This window comes from Anabrus simplex, chromosome 1, assembly GCF_040414725.1.
Source record: "Anabrus simplex isolate iqAnaSimp1 chromosome 1, ASM4041472v1, whole genome shotgun sequence".
Classification (NCBI taxonomy): Eukaryota; Metazoa; Arthropoda; class Insecta; order Orthoptera; family Tettigoniidae; genus Anabrus; species Anabrus simplex.
The window spans coordinates 286,252,506-286,274,449 of record NC_090265.1 but is presented as its reverse complement, the minus strand read 5'-3'; the positions used below and the strand labels follow the sequence as shown (position 1 = coordinate 286,274,449).

Here is a 21,944-nt window from a genome sequence, read left to right as displayed (position 1 = left end):
TCTGTGTCAATATTCTCCGAGGCTTATAGGTTACCATGTTCATTTGATTAGTCACACATTATAACTTGTAAATGGTCTAGGGATTCTATTCTAATGTACGTCATTCACGATGAGCGTTTTCTATTATGTGCCAGATTACAAAATTTTGAATTGTAAATTTGAAATTGATTTCCTTGTAGAAACAATATACTGTTTTGATTAACCCTTTTTCTTCTTCTTATTACATCCACCAACTTCCAATTGGTCCCAGCCCTTTTCTCCTTGAACGTCTTGTCGAAGAATCTTAATCAACTACTACATTTTGCTTTGTTTTTCTACGAATTGATAAATTTGTTTCTTTCTACAAACCCCAACACGTCACACTAAATATGTCACAATTGCGTTTCACACAAAACACTTCTCAATAAAGTTATGATTCATAACCCCAAAATGAGTTCTCAATAGTACAATATCGCCATACAAGGAGTACATAATTATACTTATCCACTTCTGATGCGCGATCCATCTATGACGTAATCCATTAGTATGTTCAATGCGATATTTATCGAAATTCCACAACATATGTTAACTCTTAGCAATCAGCTCTTATCTCAAGACGCTTCATTCATATTCTCAAGTACCTCACTGATTTATCTGACCAAAATGCGGTAATGTGTTTGCAAAGTAAATATAAATCTAATTCTATACTGCCTTGTTATATCGTTAAAGTCTTAAATATTTCTCACTGTACTGCATATTATCACTTGCACACTTAATTAGATGGTTTGTATCACCAATTTCAAAGCATATGCCAAATTAGAAATATATATAAATAGATCAAGAATTAAGCTACTAAATGTAGAGACTTAGCTCGTTCGTTGTTACTCCGGGGTCAGTTGTTCATCTTTGAGCGTCATGTGGTAATCTCTGCGGTCTTGATCTGGGATTGACCATCACTCCTCCTCCCGTTCAGAACCGAATTCTGGTGGGTAGTATTCCTCTTTCATCACGGGCTGGTCATCTGGTAGGATACTTTTCTCATCACGGGCTGGTCATCTGGTTGGGTGATACCTCTCTCCAGGTTGGTCCATCTTACACGTTTAGCAGTTCATCATCTTGTTGGTTCTGCTGGCAACAAAAATAAATATTCCCAAGAAGAACATTGTCATAATAAAATTCATCCGAGATTAATATTTCTCACAGTTACTGTTCTTTTTCTTCCTTTGGGCTATAAACTCTAATCTCTTCGAAATTACGTATTATATATATATCAGCTATCTTGGGGAAAAATCTCAATAATTGCTTAATAACATTTAGAATTATTCTTCTTCCAACTTGAGTATCAATAAAATAGTCTCCTTTTCGTTTATATTTCTCTAGCGCAGATCGTATGTTCCCTTCTTGCTGATGTGATAGGCTTGCTCTTGGGACTCCGCTGAGCGTATTTAATCATATTTTGCTTAGCTATAATATTTCTGCTAATTATGGTTTCACTGTAGATTGATTATGCTGTTTGCTTTTCTTCAGGAATTTCTCCTAAATCTCTTATAATTTCGTCCAATATGTTGCACAATCACAGGTCACGTCTTCACTCCTACGATTCAATTTTTTTAAGTAAGGTTTTTAAACAATCTCTTCTGTTCTATTTTTTTCTTCAAAACAATCTACCTGACTTTTCGCTGTTCCGCACTGCCTTTGGTATATGCCCTTTCCCAGATATGCATGGCCTTCTGATATACATCGTATCATACATTTATTGTATATTCTTTTAAACTGATTGGGCCATACCTTCCTTCGGCGCAATTTTGTAAATGTCTACAAGATGCAACGGGCACAATAGTATATCAAGTAGTTTGTCCTTCTGAGCTGATTCTTTCAGTAAGTTTATATTTAAGTCTTCTAATACTACGATATGTTCATAAGTTGGTACTAGGTTGAATAAGCAAGCTTCCAACTCCATCATGTTCACTATATCTGGAGGTTTATAAACTAGGGCGAAGAGGACTTTCGTCCCTTTAACGGAGATCTTCACTTCCGGCTGAGTGGCATTTTGTGATGTGCATATTACTCTACCTCTCATTTCTGAAATAAAGGGCTATACTGCCACCTTTCCTACCGTCCGTTCTATCCCAGCGGACAAGTTCGTAATTATTAATATTTACCATGGCGGAAGGGATGGTAGGCCTTGGCCAAGTTTCTCCAATACAAAAAACATGTATGTCATTGTCGTTAACAATTGTACGTATTTCATCTATGTGAGCAGGGTGAGAGAGCGCATTCACATGGCAACATTGTAAACCCTGTGGCACGGAGGAGAGAGTCTGTCTCAACAAGAAACCTGTTGCAACAGGGGGTTGCGGACCGGAGCCAGGCTCAGGTAGCGGGCGTTGAGCTAACAGTACAAGGGGATTATGTTTAACTTAGATTGACAGAAACAATGGGTACTCACTGCTGCCTCCCGCCGAAAGAGACCGTTGACTGTTGCACACACACATTCACACTCACATTTCAAAAAAATATACACATAACTAGCACTATTTGAGGCAAATTTGAAACTCATGGTAAACAAGAGTCCTGTTACATATTTTAAAACTAGCCCTATTATAACACATTCACTCATTGCCACTCTGTGCTCCGCTACGCTGCCTGATGAGAACTTTTAGGTCCCTAGGAGTGATCAGAGTGGTTTTCTTGACGTCTGGTGTAATTACAGTCACACGTCCATCTTGTGTATACGCATTCTGCAGTCCAAATGTGTTGCCTGTCTTATTCAAAACCCCTTTTCTTGTTGCCGTGAGGGATTCCGTGACCATGATGTTTGTGTCCTTCAGTAGTCGCTTCACCCGCCAGACTTCATCCCGTTGATGGTAACGCAGAAACCTCACAATTATTGGCCTGTTCCCAGTGGCCACTGCGTTGGCAGTCGTCCTGCGCTGGCCACCCAATCTGTGACATCTATCGATACTGTCCATGCAAATATCTACCTTAAGTCTGTTCTTAATGATGTCTATGACAGCCCCATAGGTGTCCACTGCCACGGCTCTCCTTAAAGTGACAGACGGCATCAGACTAGAGCTATGGAACAACAACAAGTTACAGTACTAACGCTACTGGATTTCAGTGGTGCATTTGATACAATAGACTTACAGCTACTAATTAAGTAAATGGAATCTTAATTGTTTGACCCCTTAGTACTGAAGTTTTTTACATCATATTTGAAAGATCGGAGGCAGCGGGTGATAACTCGTGAAAGAAATTCAGAATGGCCCTGAAGATGGTTTTCCATGATTTCCAATTTTCATACCAGGCAAATGCTGGGGCTGTACCTTAATTAAGGCCACAGCCGCTTCCTTCCCACTCCTAGGCCGTTCCTGTCCTATTATCGCCATAAGACCTATCTGTGACAGTGCGACGTAAAGCCAATTGTAAAACTTAGCTTCTAGGGGTATACATGTCATAAAACCAGATGAGCTCTATAGAGAAACCGAAGTAATAGATGGTATTAGTGATCACGAAGCTGTTTTTGTGGTAATTAAAAATAAATGTGAAAGAAAGGAAGGTATTAAAATTACTGCCTAATAATCCTAATTGTAAAAAAAAGCTGAAAAGTACAGGCCAGTCAGTTTGACATGCATTGCATGTAAGCTTTGGGAAAGCATTCTTACTGATTATATTAGACATGTTTGCAAAATTAATAATAGGTTTTGATAGAAGGCAGTTTGGGTTTAGGAAAGGTTATTCCACTGAAGCTCAACTTTTTAGAATTCCAGCAAAATATAGCAGATATCCTGGATTCAGAAGGTCAAATGGACTGTGTCGCGATTGACCTATATAAGGCATTTCATAGGGTAGATCATGGGAGACTACTCGCAAAAATTAGTGCAATTGGACTGGACAAAGGAGTGACTGATTGGGTGGCTATATTTTTAGAAAATAGAACTCAGAGAATTAGAGTAGGCGAAGCCTTATCTGTCCCTGTAATAATTAAGAGGAGAATTCCTCAAGGCAGTATTATTGGACCTTTATGTTTGCTTATATATATCAATGATGTGTGTAAAGAAGTGGAATCAGAGATAAGGCTGTTTGCAGATGATGTTAATCTATACAGAGTTATAAATAACTTACAAGATTGTGAGCAACTGCAAAATCACCTGGATAATGTTGTGAGATGGACAATAGGCAATGGTATGATGATAAACGGGGTTGAAAGTCAGGTTGTGAGTATCAAATAGGAAAAGTCCTCTCAGTTTTAATTACTGCATTGATGGTTTGAAAGTTCCTTTTGGGGATCATTGTAAGTACCTAGGTATTAATATAAGGAAAAATTTTCATTGGGGTAATCACATAAATATTATTGTAAATAAAGGGTACAGATCTCTACACATGGTTATGAGGGTATTTTGGGGGTTGTAGTAAGGATGTAAAGGAGAGGGCATATAATTCTCTGGTAAGAAACAAACTAGAGTATGGTTCCAGTGTATGGGACCCTCATCAGGAATACTTGATTTACTGCTGACAGTGGGATTTGAACCCACTATCTCCTGGATGCAAGCTCGCAGCTGCGCAGCCAGCTTTATGTTTATCACCCTTTCCTTTATACACAGGGGTTACTATAGCAACTCTCCATTCATTTGGTGTAGCTCCTTCATGCAAACAATAATCAGATAAGAACTTCAGATATGGTACTATATCCCAACCCACTGCCTTTAGTATATCCCCAGAAATCCTATCAGTTGCTGCCGCTTTTCTAGTTTTCAACTTTTGTACTTTACTGTAAATGTCATTGTTATCATAGGTAAATTTTAATACTTCTTTAATATTAGTCACCTCCTCTCTGGACATAATCCTTATAACCAACAAGCTTTATATACTGCTTACTGAATAATTCTGCCTTTTGAAGATCCTCGCGTACACACTCCCCTTGTTCATTAATGATTCCTGGAATGTCCTTCTTGGAACCTGTTTCTGCCTTAAAGTACCTATACATACTTTTCTATTTTTTACTAAAATTTGTATGACTGCCCATTCTTGCTATCATGTTATCCTTAGCTGACTTCTTTGCTAGATTCAATTTCCTAATAAGTTCCTTCAATTTCTCCTTACTTCCGCAGCCATTTGTAACTCTATTTCTTTCCAACCTGCACCTCCTTCGTAGTCTTTTTACTTCTCTGTTATAATATAGTGGATCTTTACCATTCCTTACCACCTTTAAAGGTACAAACGTATTTTCACATTCCTCAACAATTGCTTTAAACCCTTCCCACAGTCTGTTTACGTTTTTATTTAGCGTTTTCCACCGATCATAGTTACTTTTTAAAAATACCCTCTTGCCTGTTTTATCAGCCATATGCAGATGATGTTAATGTATACAGAGTAATAAATAAGTTACAAGATTGTGAGCAACTGCAAAAACACCTGGATAATGTTGTGAGATGGACAATAGGCAATGGTATTGCCCCCATTATTGCCTAGCTAAGCCCAGCCAGTGAGCGAGAGATCCCAAGGGGGACAGTTCGTTCATTGGCTATTGTTTTCTAGAGGCATTTAAGGGTAAAGGATTGATGACCAAGCTCAAAATAAATTTTAAAAACAACACTGACATTTATTAACATAAGCAAATCACAAATAAAAATATTCTGGCTGATATTTTTTTTAACATTGGAACTTTCATAACATCTATTTCTTCCTCCTTCTTTGAGAAGCACGTATTTCTTAATGGACAGCCTTACTGGTCTGTAACGAAAATCAAAGAAAAATTAGGCCTACCGCCTTAAAAATCAAAATATAATCGGCTGAAAGAAATTCAGAAACTCAATAAAGATGTTCACAAAATAACTTGATAACTTCTTGCTAGTATTTTTACAATAAAGTAGTTAAAGGCTTCATGACTTTAAAGTAGCCTCCACACATGGTTTAAGCTGAATTCTACTAAGTTTTATCATTTAAGACATTTAACACTGGTCCATAACACCAGTATAATCTTTAATGGAAAATCGAAATTAATTTCAAAAATTTGAAAATTAATTAAATATTATTATCAATCTCTCTCCTTATTTAATTAACACGTTCTTCACTATCGTGTTTCTAATTAATTCCTCACAACATCATTCACTTAGCAATAGTCATTAACACTCCCAATAATTATTTTCCAATTAATTATTGTGACTTATTATCACCAGTATTCGAAGTAATTATGCAGCTAGTGAACGTCTACTACTGATCCTTGCATGGCATTTTATGTTTCAAATTAATTTTAAAAGACTTCAAAATTCAAATATGAATGTGTTAGAAAAACTTTGATATCCACGTGTGAGCTAGTTAATATTTCATTTTACAAATCGATTGCCTTCGTGAAAATAACGAGATGATCTTTCCTTTTAAATCACGTTCATCAACAAAAATAAATCCTTTCCTAGTCTTCCTCGACTTAAACTTATCCAATTTTCCCTTAAGGGTACGAAAATTATTTCTTAAGGTAGCACACAACAATGAATGTAATCTGCGTCGTCACAAGCACACGACCAGATCAAGTTAAATAAAACAAAACATGAAACAAGAAAAATACACATATTTACACACACACACATTCATACTGGGAAACACGTATTTTATATACAATATTTACATCGAATCCTATTCCTGCAAGTTTACTTTTGATTTTTAGAATGGTCAGGGCACGTCATGTCCAGTAGGAGATAATTTGTGTACAGAAATTATTTTTATTATTGATGGTGACTAGTGATCGAAGTTAGGGATATCACTTGGGTAAGAATATGCTTCTCATACAGATGGAAATCATCTAACTTTTGACATAATAATTGAAGATTCCAATAAAATCCGTAATCACTACCAGTACATGGGTTACCAGTTGGAACTATCGTGTCCGTGAGCCTCAATCACATTATTATTATTCCCTATTCGTGAAATACACACGCAACACGTGCTCCAATAATTATAATTCATCTTGTGCTCCCAATAACACAAGAACAAGTCAATCATCATAAATAACGCATCCAATAACTCAATTACATAACAAATATCCCGCAGGATTGGTCATATTCCAGACACTTCATAAACAGAGCACATTCAATCTCATATATAAGGAATCTACTGTAAAGTTATGGCTGACGAGCATTTAATTCTCTTTTACCTGATCTTTAGTCATTTTTATTATTAGTCAAGTGATTATTACATCTACCGATCCTCGTGAAATATCGGAAAATCAGATGACTCGATCCTAAGGAATGCAAGTGATCTTGAAAAGACTCTAGGTTCGACCCTATCTCACAAAGTGTTCACGTAAATTCAAGTCCGATAAAATTCAACATTATACAAAAGTAGATTTATCGTGTGGTCAGTGATTTTTAAATATTTAGCTCAAAAGCATGGGAAATCATCCAAAGACAAACTACATGTCTACTCTAACACGTTCAAGATTTCATTCACACATGTGACTCATCTACCACGACACCTTAAGAATTGGAAAAATGAAATGCTTCTAACTACAGCAAAACTAATAGCTCTACGATTTAAAGAAGAAAGACCTCTAGTTTACAAAAAGATGAGACAGTAATTGAATTAAGTGGTACTCAAGTTTTAGATGAAGTTCAATCCCAGGCAGAAGTCAATCATTCCAGCATTTTCCCGGTCAGTTTCCTTCCCATGACCAGAGACGCCTCACATTTTAGAGATCCATGGAGACTTAGTCGTCGATATCCCTCGATGTCGTTGAGTTGCAGATGATTGTAGAATTATCCATATTGGTGTACTGCAGCTTTCAGGACGACTTCTAGTAAGTTCCGGACGTAAGCTGTAACCGAGATGGCAAGAATAAATATGTGCACAAACACATGCAGAATTTTGATAATTCTTCTAGATAGCCACTTAACTTGGTTTTTAAGATGATTATTACTCCGTAGGAGTTAGCTAATTAGTTCACCAAATTGTTGGCAGAACAGGCATCTGCTTGCACTGAAAATTACTCCTCCACGTGGTCGTAGCAAGTACAGAATTTTCAGAATGCAGCGTAGAACATTCAAAGCAGAGTAAAACAGAGTAGAACAGTCAGAGATTGATTTGCTCGTAACGAGGCTTTTTATTTTCTCGGCTTGGGAGGCGTGTATTCCAACGAGAACTGTAATTGGTCATCAGGTCTCCTTCAATTGGCTCAGACTATTCTGGAACCAAGCTGTCTGTCGTTCGCGCGTGTCAGGCAGTGCATACACGTCACGTGATTTGCTTTGGCCTTGGTCGAAGCTCGATCAATACGTCGCCCCTCTGAATGACGAAAAAAACTTGTTTTCAGCTCGCCACACTACTTCCTAAATGACAAGTTACAGCTCCAGGCAGAAAATAAAATTTTTAATATCCGCTTGTTGGAAATATACTAAATATCGCCAGATTTGACGGGGACAGTATGATGATAAACGGGGTTGAAAGTCAGGTTGTGAGTATCAAATAGGAAAAGTCCTCTCAGTTTTAATTACTGCATTGATGGTCTGAAAGTTCCTCTTGGGGATCATTGTAAGTACCTAGGTATTAATATAAGGAAAAATCTTCATTGGGGTAATCACATAAATATTATTGTAATTAAAGCGTACAGATCTCTGCACATGGTTATGAGGGTATTTTGGGGGTTGTAGTAAGGATGTAAAGGAGAGCGCACATAATTCTCTGGTAAGAACCAAACTAGAGTATGGTTCCAGCGTATGGGACCCTCACCAGGATTATTTGATTCAAGAACTGGAAATAATCCGAAGAAAAGCAGCTTGATTTGTTCTGGCTGATTTCTGACAAAAGTGTAGCATTACGAAAATGTTGCAAAGTTTGGGCAGTGTAGCCTTGGGAGAAAGGAGATGAGCTGCTCGATTAAGTGGTATGTAATATTGAAATATTCAGTTTATTTTTTAAAAGTTTCCACGCATTCAATACATATGTTATATCTTAAGCTAGGACTTATGCATTATTATTCACAATCCTAACTGGTACATGTTTCGCCCTATATATTGGGCATCATCAGCCATTAGCTCACCCTCAAAATCATTCACAAGTTAGGAAAAACCCCTACATTTTAGGGCTGTTATAGTTGACATCCAAACTTTTACTAGCAAAAAGTATGTTTATATGGATATCCAAGACGATAATAGCATTTATTAAAGATGACAAACAAAGCTAAGTAATCTTTAACCAGATTCTAAGCCTCCTAAATGAACATTATGTGCAACTTATGTTTGTTATTTAATTGTGTTTTGTTTTAATTAAAACACAACATACCCAAGATTAGAACTGGACAATACTGTTGAATGAACATTTTAATGTGTTTCTTATTAATTGTTCAATGAGGGTTCAACATTCATTTTTTTTAAATTTCGTTAGGGCCATCTATGGACCACGGTGCTTGTGTTTTAGCTGTTTCTTGATGTCATCACCGTTGTTTGCCACAATTGGTGTTCTTAGCGGTTGGTTTGGCAGCTGTTTTCTTGTTGGTACCTCAAGCTTTCCTGATGGCCCAGTAGTCCTTCATTTTCCGGCTAAATTCAATCTTACGTTCCTCAGACCATTTCCTGGTCTCGTCTTTTGGTCTGTGGGTAACTTCTGTGAGGGATGTTACGAAGGATTTAGTTTTAAGAGTTGTATGATAGTTACTCTGATCAGCTATGTTGTTTTGATTTATATGGAGTTCCGAAAGGTCCTTCTCCACTTGCTTCATCCACACGAATCCAGTAGCTTTGCCCTTGTTAGCAGCCTTGAGGATCTTATGGGATAACCTATTTGAGTCCATTCTGGATAGGTGTCCGTAAAAAGCCAGTTGCCTTCTTCTGATGGCATCTATGAGATTTTCTTGGTGTTTATATAGCCCACGATTTGGTTGATACCATCGGCTTCCATCTGGTAAAATTCTTGGTTCCACTATCCGTCTCAGGAACTTTCTTTCTTGTACTTCGAGGGCTCTTAGTGGGGTCTTCTTAGTTAAATATAGACACTCTGTTGCATAGAGGTCTGAAGGTCTGATTACTGCATTGTAGTGTCTTAGTTTGACATTCATCGACAGATTTTTTGAAGCATATAGCTTTCTACAGGCATGGTAAGTCTTATCTAATTTGAGTCTCCTGTGTTCAAGAGCCATTGTTTTGCTGAGGTCCTCTGAGAACCATTCCCCTAGGTACTTTACACTTTTGACTCTCTTAATGTTATATTATCACTGACTCTCATCTTTCCAGGGGCTTCTTTGATGTTAGTAACAAACTCGGTCTTTCCTATGTTGATCAAAAGACCCGTTTTAGCTGCTATTGAGTGCAGTGTCTGGAGTTGAGTAGTAGCCTCCTGTATGTCATTTGCCAATAAAGTCAGATCGTCTGCAAAGGCTAGGCATGGTATCCTTAGGCTGTCGGCTTTAATCCCCATCCGTAATCCAGTGTTCTCTGGAAGGAATCTCATCCACTCTCTAATTATCTTTTCCAGAACACAATTAAATAATATACATGAGATGCCATCTCCTTGTCTCACCTCTGTTTTAATGGTGAAACTCTCCGAGAGTTGTCCTCTAAACTTTACTCTGGTTGTGGTATTGTACAAGGTGGCTTGCACCAACCTATTGATCTTGTCGTTAAGACCTAGTTCTCTTAATGTCTTATAAAGAGTAATTATGTCTACTGAATCGTATGCTTTCTAGAAGTCAACAGATATAGCTACCCATTGTCGGGCTCTTGACTTGCTGTATTGAAGGATGGTCTTCAGATTTTGTACAGGACCTCGATGCTCTGAACCCTGCTTGATTTTCTCCTAACTCTTTATCCAACTGTCTTGTTACATGGCATTCCAGAATCTTGGAAAATATCTTATAGGTAACAACAAGGAGTGATATTCCTCTGTAGTTACTGGGATCTGTTTTGCTTCCCTTCTTGTGGATTGGATGGATAATGGCTGACGTCCAATCATCTGGGAGCCTTTCACTAGTCCATATGTCCAGAATTACTTTATGTATGCTTCTATAGCTTTATCACATTCGCTGGACCACCACGGATGCTTGTTTCCTTTAGGTCTATTGGGGATTGTTTCCTGAGCCGCTACTGTTATGGCATCCCTAAGTTGATCCCATTTTGTAGATGTGTTAATCCTGTTGGTATTATGAATCAGTCTCTCTTGGTAAATAGTGCTGTCTTCTTTGAGTGGTGATATCAAACCTAGGGATCTTTGTGTTTTTTGCTAACATACCCAAGGTCTTTATTAGTGGTTTCAGGTTCGTTTTAACCAGAGACGGGTAGTGATCAGAGTCAATGTTGGCTCCTCGTATCACCTTGACATTTATAATATCCCTGTGGTGCAGCTTGTCTATTGCTACGTGGTCGATTTGGAATTCACCCATCATGCTATTTGGGCATCGCCATATCATTGCCTTTCTGGGAAGGTGTTTGAAAGCTGCAGACATCAAAAGTAATCCATAATTGGTGCAGACACTGATTAAGCGTTCCCCATTGGTGTTGGTTCTTTTATGTGTTTTTATATCAAATTTGTAATATTTAACTAGTCAACTAAGAGTGATAAACAAATGTACCTTTCAGTTCACATCCATTATGCCTAAGCAATAATGAGGTTAATTAATACATAGTCGGGATCCCGATACTTAATGATTGAACATACCTATTATATTTTTAAAATTATTATTACATCATATGTTAATACGATAAGATCACGCTGTTTGTGAGGTTATCTCATGAAACATTAAGTATTCATATCAGTTCAGTTCAGTTAATGTAAATAACTGTAAATTAATATTATAATTTATTCTTACCTGTATATATAAATTATAATTCATAATTGTGAAACACACTGTAACTTCCAGAATAGTAAAAGGCATTAGAACGATTGAGAATATTCCATACATTATAATCTATGCATTATGCACTCGAGTTTTCGAGAAGGTATTGCTTGTAATGTATCTTTCTGGAAGCCTGGAGAGGATACCTATATAAAGAGACAATCTTGATGGTGAAGTTAGTTACTGTTCAGTGGAGCTATGGTGTAGCAAGATTATACTTGTGACCACATGTGGACATGCTTTTAAGCAGTCAACTGCTTTATCTTTGTTCCAAGGTTGTATTTTCCATGTGCAGCGATTGGCTTTTGTCAAAGTGGCGGTTTGGTGATGTGAGTGTTTTGTTGTGACAGCAGTGATCAGGATTATGTTTGTGTTTAATTTGTAAATACATGTAAATAAAATAATTGTACCAACTGACAGCATCTCATGTGCATCTTTGTGGATACATTGTGACAATATCATCCTTGAACAGCTAAATGCAGTTGATCATGGATCAAGTTTACTTCAAAAGTTGAAATCAATAATTCTTTTAAATTTTTAGATATCACTATTAACACCAGGTCGAACAAATTTTCTTATACTATCTTTAGAATGCCCACCCAAACCGTAAACACCATTCATCAAGTTTCGATGCATCTGGACTCTCAAAAAAGAGCAACTTTTTATAGCTTAATTCATAGAGCTTTTTATGTCCATTTATCTGATGCAAATCGTAAAAAAAAAGAACTCAATACCATCTACTTAATAGCGAGAAAAAATGTTTTTTTCAGGCATTTCATAGACAGGATAGTCAGAAAAATTGTTAACACATCCACTTCAACTCTGCACAGACAAACAAAACAGAAAATGGATAACTAGCCACCATCACTTACACCAATAAAAATATTTTCCAAATCATCAATATTCTTAAGAAACATATCAAAATTACCTTTAAAACAGTCAATAACAATACTAATCTCTTTTATAACTAGAACAAAATTAATGACATTGGGAATAAACACAACAAATCAGGTGTATATAAGTTAAATTGCAACCAATGTTCTGCGAGCTATGTTGGGCAGACAGGAAGAAGCTTTTTAATTAGATATAAAGAACATGTCAGCACCTCCAAACAAAAAAAATATTCTGCCATGAGCACTCATATTACAGAGTCCAATCATTCCTTCACCTCCATAGAGCAGGGCTTATTCATTCTTTATTTTTATAACAAGGGCAATTTACTCAATGTTTTAGAAAACATCTTTATTAATATAGACCAAAAATACAATCCTGCTTACAATTTAAATGAAATTTCAGAAACTGTGAACGTAATTTTCGAGGCATTACTCAACAATTCCTATTTGGACAAGCCTCGTAACAAGCCTCTGATCAGTCACTCCTCTCCACTGGCTCCAGCCTTCCCCTACTCTTCCCTCATACCAGCTTCCATCACACACAGCCTCCACAGTTCACCTCCAGTCAACCATAAACATCTATACACGTTGATCTAGCCATTCTTGGGGCAGGCGGGAACATAAGTAATCAGATGTGTTGCATTTTCACATTTTATTTTTATTTCATTCCTTTGTAGTACAAGATGCTTCAAAAACTTGCCTACTTTTAACATTAATGATAGATGTGATTCTCATTCTAGGGCACTCTACTGCACATTCCACTTATGAAATCACAATCATATATTCCGCCCACTTAGTAGTTTAATAAAAACACTGGTCTTGTAAACCAATATTAAGATATCTCCATGTACTCCATCATCACAGTTGTGGACAAAACACTCATATTATCAGAGTACACAATGTTCCCTCAGTCCCCGGAATCTCCATTAGTGGAGATATAGTTAAGATTCCTTCAGTCATTGCAGACCACATCGCGTCATATTTCGCAGATACGTCCAGCCCTGGGAGATACGACTGTGCATTTCTACCAATTAAGCGCGAAGCAGAGGCCCACCATCTCCCTTTCGCCTCTAGTGTTTTACATCCCTACAATGTGCCCTTCACGGAGTGGGAGTTGCGGAGTGCACTTGCGCCATGCAGAGACACGGCTCCAGGACCGGACAAAATCCATAATTAAATGCTTAAGCTTTGACAGATTGAATCACAGATGTCTCAAGGATATCCTCACCCTGTTCAACAGAATATGGAGTGAAGGAGTGTTTCCATCTCAATGGCGTGAGGGAATTGTGATACCAATTCCCAGGCTGGGTAAAAAACAAAAACTTCTGGATAGTTATAGGCCAATATGCCTTACAAATGGCCTTTGTAAGCTATTTGAAAGGATGGTTAACCGGCGTCTTGTGTGGGCCGTGGAAAAGGAAGGTCTCTTGCCTAACTACCAGTGTGATTTCTGCTCTCATCGTTCTGCCACTGATCATCTGGTCAGACTGGAGAACGCCATTAAGGAGGGCTTTCTCTGGAAGGAACACCTAGTCGCCGTGTTTTTTGACCTGGAGAAAGCTTATGATACTACCTGGTGATATGGGATTCTCTCTACACTACACCAGTGGGGATTTTGGGAAAATTTGCCAACGTATATTGCATGTCCCTCCAGCTCTTTCGAGTCCGAGTAGGGAATGCATTTTCTCAATATTACGTTCGGGAAAATGTAGTACCACAGGGATGTGTATTGAGTGTCACGCTGTTCGCAATCACCATCAACGGCATAGTTGCCGCTGCTGGGCCCGTAGTCGTTCCATTGCTGTATGTAGACAATTTAGCTCTATATTATAGCTCCAGAAGGGTGGCGTTTGCTGAGAGACAGCTGCAGCAAGCTATCATCCGAGTCGACAGAAGGGCCCTGCAACATGGTTTTCAATTTTCAGTGGCGAAAGCCTCTGTTGTACACTACTGTCGACGTCGGCTTGTGCATCATGAACTAGAGCTCCACTTGCGAAATAGTGTCTTACATGTGGTAGACACCTGCAGATTCCTGGGTCTCCATTTTGATAAGAGACTAACGTGCCAGCCCCACATCCATCAGTTGAAGGTTGCTTGCATGAAGAGACTTAACATGCTTAAGTTTCTCAGCAACACTTCACGGGGGGTGACCATGCGGTGCTGCTACGTTTTTACACAGCAACGGTCCTCCCCTGAATGGACTATGGTAGTGAGGCTTATGATTCAGCATCAAAATCTACACTGAGCCTTTTAGACAGTATTGACCAGAGTGGAGTTAGGCTGGCAACGGGAGCTTTCTGTACTAGCCACATTCCCAGCCTATTCGCTAAAGCGGGATTTCCATCTTTACAGATAAGGAGGCAGCAGTTACTCCTCATGTACGCTGCCAAAATTCATGAAATGCCGCTACTTTCAAGCTATCAATGCATCTTTAGTAGGCCTACCCAATACCACCAGAGGTACCAAGACCGGCCAAATGCCGCACAGCCGATCAGGTTTCGAATTGATAGCTTGTGTCGTGATCTAAATATAGATATCGGTGGTTGTCTTGAACAGACTTTTAGCAAGGTTCCTCCGTGGTTAGTTCCGCAACCGGTTATACATCTAGATGTACTCTGTGGACCCAAGGTGAACACAGATTCCTCCGTTTATCAGAGGTATTTCCAGGACTTTGTTCACCAGTATCCGGCCGCAAGTCATATCTTCACGGATGGTTCTAAAATCAGAGGAAAAGTTGGTTGCTCTTTCGTCACTGATGATATGAGCATGAAGTTCTCGCTTCCTACTGTATGTAGCGTGTATACTGAGGAGCTTTACGTCATCTTAGAAGCTCTGCTGTTTGCACTGTGTGACAAAGGAAACCATTTTGTTATGTGTACCGACTCATTAAGTTCTCTGCAGTCTGTTGAAACCTGTTTCTAGCAACACCCACTGGTGCAGCAGATTCATGACCTTCTAGCCAGGTTAAGTGATGCTGGCACCAGAATCACTTACGCATGGCTTCCAAGCCATGTTAGGATTTCGGGAAAGGAACTTGCAGATGAAGCTGCAAACGAAGCGGTACTTTTACCTCCATGACCTATGAATGTACCTGCTCAAGATATTTGTTCTCAGCTACGTCGAACCATCTTGGCGTCCTGGGAATCGGAGTGGCTAGCTATCGAACCTCCCAACAATCTGAGAGCAATTAAGAAAACAACCACAGTGTGGCGGTCCTTTTTCCGCCCTTCGCTGAGGCCATAGTATTGTGTAGGCTGAGGATAGATCATGGACGATCTACGCACTCTTATCTCGTAAAGAGTGAAGATCCTCCCGTGTGTTCTTGTGGTTCCGACTTCACCGTGGCCCACATCCTCACAGAGTGCGCCGATCTCTCTGGACTAAGACGGAGCCTCGGTCTGCAGGAAACACTCGAACACATACTAGCCAATGACTCGGCTACTGCTGATCTCGTCATCCGCTTTATGTGTGACAGTGGATTAATCAAGGGTATATAAATTACAAGTGCACTGTTACTCAGGAAACGCATGTTCCCTTTTGATTCGTTAGTGATTTTTCGACCTAATTCAATAATTTTAAATTTTATTTTAAATTTCTTTTCCACTAATTTGTTCAGAGAGGATAATTACCCAGTTGTACTTCCTCTTAAAGCAAAAAAGCACCACTACCACCACCATGGATATACAATCCTTAAACTTATTTCCACGTCTGACCCTTTGGCCTTCGGTTCAGAAAGTCCCGGGTTCAATTTCTGGCCGTGTCGGGGATTTTAATCTGCATTGGTTAATTCCAATGGCCCGGAGCTGGGTGTTTGTGCTATCCCCAACATCCATGCAACTCACATACCACACATAACCCTATCCTCCACCACAATAATACCCAGTTACCTACGCATGACAGATGCCGCCCACCTTCATCCGAGGGTCTGCCTTACTAATGCTACACTCGGCTAGAAATAACCACACAAAATTAACTTATTTACACCAGAACATTAAGCTTTCTTCCACAGATTAAACAACGAAACTTGTTTCCTCTTCTTTCTAATCATGTCTTTCTGAATCCAGTCTTGAGCTGACTTCATTAATTCAAGAAGTGGGGAAGATTTATATGTAATGGCAAATTACTTCATGTGATACAATTCCTTTAGTTTTGGTAATTGCCATCTTTTCAATACAATAAATATATATTACAAAGTTAGATATTTATTATGATGTTTACATGGTACATGTTTCGCTCCTTTTCGTGAGCATCATCAGCCAAACTATCATTAATCTAAGACTGTGTAAGATCATAAAACAATTCTTTTGGTTCAAGATTACTCCTATAAAACTAATTGACAATCTTATAACATTTTAAAAGTCACAAAACAATAAAATTATGTCTTAAGTTAACACTTTTTGTCTAAATTCTTCTTCAGTCCAAACATTTTATCGCCGAAACTCATCCGGTGAACATCTTTTAAAATTGTTCAAAAATAAGAATAAAATAAAAAACTTTTGAAATCTGGCTAGTTGTGTTGATTCCCATTGCTAAACTTGTATAATTGTCATTAAAACTTCATAACAATATTGAATATTTTCTGCAGTTGATAGTTGTCATTATGGTCGATAGACTTGTTCTCGTTGCTGGAGTAACATGTATAAAATGTATTGGTATTAATTTATATTATCAATGGGGTAAAGTTGTTCATGAACAAACTTGTTGATGAAACACTTTTTGATGTGATATTGGATTTAAAATGTTCTCAAACGTTCCATAATGGCTCGTTGGTGTATCCGTAATAAAAGATAAAAATTATATGTTTATGGTTTTGATTGTATTTCTGTATAACATCTTATTGGAAGAATTATCACTTACTTTCCTTTCTACTGTGTAATTGTTTGGTGTTACTCCTAGCCTCTTGAGATCTACTTGTTATCCTGTTTGCACTTCTTGTGTTGTATGAGTGAGTGTGGATGAGTTTACGTTTTGGCGGGGGGGGAAGGGGAAGTTAAGGTAGGCGGCGCATTGGTAGCTGCAGTAGACTGTGGAAGGGATAGTCTAGGGGAATTGAGGGGAGGAGTTGAGTTTGTTTGTGTCAATAAGCCATTAACTTTTATCGGATTAAAATGTTTATAGAATTTATTTATATCTGATTTAAGTATTTGTATTAGTTCCGGTAATTGTAATAAGATGGGATTCTTTATTTCTATTTTGTCATTTAGGTTTTTATTTTTATTGTATTGTTGATCTAAATGAATGTATATGTTTTCCAATTCCGTCATTTCTTTTCCTTTTTCTACTCTTCTTAAGATTTTTAAATCCCTTTCAATAGTTGTAAAACTGTGTCCAGTTTCTTGCATGTGTGTACTCATTGCAGAATGTTTCCTGTGTTTGACTGCATTTACATGTTCAAGATATCTTATTATAAAACTTCGGCCAGTCTGGCCAACGTATGAAAAATTGCACTCTGCGCACGTGAGCCTATATATTCCAGATCCTTGATATTGATTACTATTTGTATTAACTTTATTGTGGTTGAAGAAAACGTTTTGGTTCATGTTTTGGGTCTTGAAGGCAATGTTAATATTTTGTTTTTTGATGGTATTAGTGATTTGGTATGAGTTTCGGCGATAAAATGTTTGGACTGAAGAAGAATTTAGACAAAAAGTGTTAACTTAAGACATTTTATTGTTTTGTGACTTTTAAAATGTTATAAGATTGTCAATTAGTTTTATAGGAGTAATCTTGAACCAAAAGAATTGTTTTATGATCTTACACAGTCTTAGATTAATGATAGTTTGGCTGATGATGCTCACGAAAAGGAGCGAAACATGTACCATGTAAACATCATAATAAATATGTAACTTTGTAATATATATTTATTGTATTGAAAAGGTGGCAATTATCAAAACTAAAGGAATTGTATCACAAATAGATCTTCAATACGGACAAGGAAAATGAAGTTTATGACCTGCAAATTACTTCATGTCACCTGTTCCTGCATTTGAATTTTGATTTGATCTAAATCTTCTTGCTCGTCTCCTTCTTCTGTCTCCTCCTCGTTCTCAGCCTTTCGCACTGCTAGGAGGACTGTAGCTGATTCTAAATTATGATGTGTCATTAGTTGTTCACTTCAAATAAAGTTCCTTGATTCACAGGAAACTTTTCTTGAAGTTTTCAAGCACTTCATTCATTCCATCATCTGTACCTGTTTATCTTAGAAAAAAGGATTACTGGCCTTTCCCTCGTAGAGATTTCTGAAGTGTCCCAGTCAAGAAATAGAAATGCAAGTGCTCTGATTGCAGGGATGTCCAAACACCTGCTTCAGTTTGTCCATACAATGACATTTATCATACCAGCAGGAGCAATGCACAAATATTGTACGTAAGACTACATCAGTTCATAATATTTTCCGCACTGTACAAGCAGATTTTTAAAAATGCTTTCATTTTTTGTTTCTGTTCCCGCATTGAGGAGATTCTGCATTATACAAAAGTAAAAACATTATAACGCCATACGCTTAGCCGGGACCAAGAAAAAATTCTATAGTGGAAAATTTTCCTCCTTATTTAACTTCCTCTTTGAGAAAGTTTTACTGTATGTGTGTATCTTGTATTTATTAATTCTGCACATGTTAATACCATCTTGTGTCCACACATTGTTGCTCATGTTGCTTTCAGTCATTTTTCATTACGGTATTCTTGATTATCTGAGTCTCAACTAACCAAAGCTCTGTGTTGTCCGAGTCTGATCAAAAAAGAAGAAGATTGTGTTTCCATCAGCCTTTAAAACATGAATGTGGAAAATCTTCCTGTCAAGTATGCCATTCAATACAGTGCTCTGATGAACTCCAACATTTCTAAGTCTGGTGTCATGAACAGTTTGTGCCTAGTGTTAAGCAATTTAGTGATGGGAACAATCTTCCTCACAAGGCATTCTTACTTCTGGATAATGCTTGCACTCATCCTGACAAATTTGAATTAATCAGCAGAGATATCTGAGCTTTTCTTTAAACTCTGAATGCAATGGCCCCCATTCAGTTTCTAGATCAAAGGGTTCTTGGCAATTCAAAATGAAACTACCGGCAGAGATTTTTTGAAACACTTGCTGCAGTATTTTGAAAATGACAAGTTAGTCATGGAAAGCCTAAAACAGATTACATCTAAAGGGTGTTGTTTACTGGTTGGAAGAGTCATGGGACGATGTGATAGACTCGACCCTCATGAGAAGCTGGAAAAACATTTTCTGGAGGAAGAATAGCCTTAACAAAACCCAAGAGAATTCAAAATATGAACTAGTGAATCTATTAAACCAGGTACCAGTTACAGACATTGATGGTTTTTTACGTAGTTTATGTCCCCATTGGAGCACTTTAATCAGTCATATACATTAAAGTCTAATAGTATTAAATAGAGTCAGCTTTTCAGCTTCTTCCACTCTCAAAACTTCTTCATCCTGTCGGACCTGGCTGCCCTTTGGTTGTCAGTAATGGTGTACTTCTTTCGTTCACATGTTATGAGTTTGTATCACAAGTGTTTATTCCTTAGAATTCCTCTTCTCTGCATGCAGTTTGGAGCATTGATAAATTTAATTCTTCTAAATCATTTATGATTGTGAAACTGATGTTAATTAATGGATGAAAGACAATGAATAGTATGAATCAACTGATGAAACCATTATCAATTTAGTGCCCCAAGATAAGAATGATGAAGATCAAGATGACAACTACCAAACAGCATGCAAATATTATGATGCCATGTTGTCTGCACAACCTGGTGGAAAAAAAAGGGAGACAGCTTAATTAAACAGAAGACTGTTCAAGACTTTTAAAAATGAAATTATAACCTTTCCTACTGTACAGTATTTCATGCTTTTTTGTTGTTCTTTTATGTATACGTACAAAAATTTTAACACCTAGAGTTCATATTAAACTGATTTGTTCATTCTACTTAGTTCAGTGAGTAAAAAGTTTGTCTAATTTCTAATCAAAATACAGTTTTTCAGTAACCATCAGTTTTATTCAAGGTTTTGCTTATCCAAGGAAGTCTTGGTCCACATTAACTCAGATGATCAGAATTCTACTGTATTAATATACTTTACTAATATGTTACAGGTTGCAGTTCAGAACCAATTAAATGAATACTCAGCAGCAGAGCCCTGCTGAGGTTTCACAGAAGAGTGGCTGCGTTCTCCTCATCACCATGCAAAACAGAGATTGAAGTGCCTTGTCCACACTGTCTGCAATTTTAGAAGATCTGTTATATTTAGTGTCCCTATTAGAAATAAGTATCAAGATTCTAATTGCACACAAATCACAATTTGAGAATATTTGTTGGAAATTGTCTTGTTATATCTTGACGTATTCTTTCTCAAGTTCTTTTTAATGGGATTGTGGTAAATTGATACAGCAATGACTTGATAGTTTGTGGTAAGTGGGACCAAGCATCGAGTATAACTAAAGCCGACAGAAATCGCAGTAATGGACTTGTTTACAGCCAATGATAATAGATTTTCAGGCACAAATCCCAATTATCAAGACTTTATTGTTATAAAAAATGGATTTATATTTTATTATTTACGTTGTTGACATATCTTCCACTCAGAAAATGCTTTTAATTGATACTGAGAAAATTTGTGTTTTATCTTGTTATACAGATAAGGTATTATATAACTATTTGTGTCTCTTAATTTTATTTTTTAATATCTTGGCACATTTCAAAGAAATTGTTATCTCTGCTTTATTGTGTGAATTGTAAATGTTAATTCCATAAATAATTCATTGCATTGAGTGACTTTATAAAATGTAGTTTTCATTAGTTTGTTTCTCTAGTCCTGGTCTAGAAAACCAAAAATAATGACTGAGAAGATTCATTGCGCTGATCATGCGTCACCTTGTAAGCCTTTGGGGCTGAGCAGCAGTTGCTTTGTAGGCCGAGACCCATCAAGGCTGTAACACCAGAGTTTTTTTGGTACATCTGATAGTTACTGCTTTAAGTGAATGGGTTAAAATTTCCCATTTTCATTTTTTCTTTTTTTCTTTCTTATTTATTTATTTATTTATTTATTTATTTATTTATTTATTTATTTATTTATTTATTTATTTATTTATTTATTTATTTATTCATGCATTCATTCATTCATTCATTTGGCGAAGTTAGGGCACACGACCCTCTCTTACACTTAACCACATATAATTAACAAAATTTAGATTATATTACACTATATTCCAAGTACACATTTATTACTTGAAAGAAGTAATCTTAAATAATATT

General features: G+C 37.3%; 1 protein-coding gene across 3 annotated transcripts in view; it reads left to right on the top strand.

Annotated features, from left to right (window-relative positions):
• LOC136887288 (E3 ubiquitin-protein ligase LRSAM1) overlaps nt 1–21,465 on the top strand; it is a 687,439-nt gene extending 665,974 nt beyond the window's left edge. For all 3 annotated transcript variants that reach the window (XM_067159790.2, XM_067159791.2, XM_067159789.2), the window contains one exon: nt 20,786–21,465. The gene's annotated coding sequence lies outside the window, so the exon portion shown is untranslated. The remainder of the gene's footprint in view (nt 1–20,785) is intronic.
• Nucleotides 21,466–21,944: the final 479 nt, after the last annotated feature.